Source organism: Pinus tabuliformis, chromosome 7 (genome assembly GCF_031772625.1).
Source record: "Pinus tabuliformis cultivar Carrire ecotype Pingquan chromosome 7, CPIR1, whole genome shotgun sequence".
Taxonomy (NCBI): Eukaryota; Viridiplantae; Streptophyta; class Pinopsida; order Pinales; family Pinaceae; genus Pinus; species Pinus tabuliformis.
The window spans coordinates 910,162,719-910,166,093 of record NC_142293.1 but is presented as its reverse complement, the minus strand read 5'-3'; the positions used below and the strand labels follow the sequence as shown (position 1 = coordinate 910,166,093).

The 3,375-nt window shown below is 38.5% G+C and overlaps 1 pseudogene; it reads right to left on the bottom strand.

Moving 5' to 3' along the window:
* Positions 1-959: 959 nt before the first annotated feature.
* On the bottom strand, positions 960-3,002 carry LOC149250596 (putative mannitol dehydrogenase; annotated as a pseudogene).
* Between the last annotated feature and the right edge of the window lie 373 nt (positions 3,003-3,375).

Below are 3,375 nucleotides of genomic sequence, written 5' to 3'. Positions count from 1 at the left end.
ATATATATATATATATATATATATATAATTAAAACTACATCTTCATAAATTTAATTCTTAAAAATATATAATAAATTTAACAAAATTAACTCATCCAAAAACATAAAATAACTACTAAATTAACTAATCCATAAATGTAAAATAACTACAAATTAACAATGGAATTTTCTCATTGATGTTGGGAATTGGTGAAATCATGTTCACAATGTTTGGTACAAACCAAAGAGATAGTTGAGTTGGTGTTAGTTATCTTTCACAGTGCAGTCACTCATTTGAATCCGAACGTTATAAACCTATTTGTTAAATATTTTCAAAGTTTCATGATATCATTGTTGTAATACTTATACTTACCAATTATTTCTCTTATACAAAAAGAAATTATTGGTCTTATACAAAAAGAAATTTCAATGCGTAGGTATACACAAATGAGTCAATCACAGATAATGAATTGTGTTCCTTAGAATTGCAACCATGATTTTGCCCTCACTGGGAATTTTGAATGGCTCCCTTTACCAAATCTAATATCCTTTCTACCTTACTATCTGCTTCATCATCTTTACTTAAATCAGCATCACTATTGTACAAGAACAATCCTTGTCTTGGGTGGTTGCTCATCAACGAAGACAACAAGGAAGGAGGGTTGTGGGTTTGGGCATGGGAAGTTCCATGAGAATCCACTGCATTACCATCCAGAGTATTGAGGTCTGCAGCATCACCATCATCATCAAAAGGGGCACGCATGCTTAGGTCTAACAATTTCACTCTTGCAGGAAGCTGCTGCAGCTTAGGGGTCTCCTTGTTGCCACAACTAGTAATTATAGTATCTGAAGCTCCACTACCCCAATGGCATCTCCTTTGACCACCCAAAGCCTGACCTGAAGCAAAACCCTTTTTACAGATTGAGCATTCATGGATCCTTGGAATTTTCTTACCTGAAATAGCAGTAAACTCAATTGTCCTCATTCCATCTTTAGCTTTGGCACCAGAAACCTTATAGCAGTAGACTCAATTGTCCTCGTTCCATCTTTGGCTTTGGCACCAGAAACCTTAGTCCTCTCCTTTGCAAGAGACTTGTGGAAATTGCCAGGCAGCTGAGAGCCCAATCCAGTACTGAGCTCGTGAGCTATGTCTTCTTCTAGGATCTCATTATCATAAAAAAAATTAATTACACAAAATTAAACTATAACATAATTATGCAAACTTTATTAACCAAATTGTTCAAGCTCTCGGGCATCTATTACATTCTACGAGTTACAGTTCCTAGTTTCTCACATCCTCCTTCGGCCATAAACCTACTCTTTTATGAGAGCTAAAAGCTTCTCACCAACTATAACAAATTTCCTGAGTTTCCTTCACCCCTCCAATCAAACTCCCCCCAACAAATCGACGGGCTGAACACACCAAAATTAAAATTAAATCCCAACTTCCATGTGATTAACACCCAAATTCTTGTTCAAGAAAACGGTAGAGAAATCCAAAATTTAGAGATAGCATATCTGCCTAAGCTGTGGATGCCTTTGACACTCTCAGTTTGATTGAAATATATTTTGTTCATATCTTTTATCTACAAGACAAAAGGGCACGAAGGACTTACCCATAACAACAGTCAGAGCAGCAAATTGCACAGGCTTTTCTGGCAAACCATCTATGACCAACTTACCATTCACCTTTAGCAAATTAAGGAGGGGCTTCACAACATGATTAGCAGAGACTGTGTCAATAATATATTCTACAGACTTGACTGCAGCCTGCATCTATTTCTCATCTTTGCTGATGACGAAGTGATCTAATCCTAAAATTTCTCTCACTTCCTTTTCCTTGCTAGGCGATGTACTTATCACCGTCACTTTCAACCCAAAAGCTTTTCCAAATTTGACAACCATGTGTCCCAAACTGCCAAGCCCCACCATGCCCAGGCTCCATCATCTGGAAATATTTCATGGGGCTGTACACCGTTATTCCCGCACATAGCAATGGTGCAGCGACATCCAAGGGAAGATTCTCTGGTACCTTCACCACAAAGCTACTTACAAACCACAAACCACCCAAATTATTAAAACCCTATTTAACCAATATAAAGAAAAAATATTAATGCCATTTGTCTCCGGTTTTATATAAAAGAGACAAACCACCCATCTCGGCAAGGCCTGCCGGAACTTGGCGCAGTTAAATTTTCCGAGGTTTTGAGTCAATTGGGAGATTCTCGAAACTCGTTGATCCCATTCCAAACATGAACAAGATTATATGGACAGAAAAGCAAGCCTTTTATGGCGAGTTTAGCCCATATGCCCTAAAACAAAAATGGTGGCATGAGTTGGGATAATGATTAATTACCTCTGGTTACAAACCATCAAGTATGAGTAACCTCCAAAAGTGATAGAACCATCAACATCGGTGCTACCATACGTCCAAATGACCTTCTCACAATACTGTTCTTGGCCTTTGCTACAAGAATCGCAATGATGGCAACTTCCAACCATACAGGCCACGCCCACACGATCTCCAGCAGAAAAATTCTTCACTTGTGAACCAACTTCAACTACTATACCTACTATTTCATGGCTGCAAAAAAAGAATTGCGAGTAAATTAAAATTGAGCATGAACTTCTAGGCATATACTCTTTCTGCCTTGCTATTTTATGTGAAGCAGTGTTGAAGATCATGAAGACATTACCCAGGAACCATTGGGTATTGGGAAGCTTTCCATTCATTACCAATTTGATGTAGATCAGTGTGACAGATTCCGCAGTATACGATCTTGAAAGTAACATCATGCGGCCCAGTTTCTGTTTCAAGGCAATTTAAATGTAAGTTTTTTGCAAATGGGTATCAATAGAAGCAAACAATTTAATTGTAAGTTTTCTGCAAATGGGTATCAATAAAAGCAATTATGAGAGTAAAGCGAGGAGAAACCTGTGAGTGAAATTGAAGGGTGAGAGAATTCCTGACTCATCTCTAGCAGCCCATCCTTGAACATTAGACTGACCTACTTCCTTAACCATCTTCTCTTCTTCACAACACTCATAAATAAATTTGATTCACTTAGAAGAAGCAGCTAAGCAGATGAATATAAAGAACAGATTTGAGGAGACAACAGGTGTTGGGATGGGTTTTTAAAAGGTCAAGTATGGCAGGATATAGCAGGATGACCACTGAATAACCGAGAGCTAAATTCATCGTTAGGCAGCGAGGCAGGTCGTGCACAGCAGAAACCGGAAACATTATTGTAGCAGGTTGTGGAAGAGCCCGGAAACATTATTGCAGGAAGTCGTGGAAGAGAAGAAAGCGGAAAGCGAGAGGAGCAGAAATCGGAAAGCAGTTTTGGTGAGGGAGGAATAGTCCGAGAACATATGCCAGATGTCAATTAAACCATAT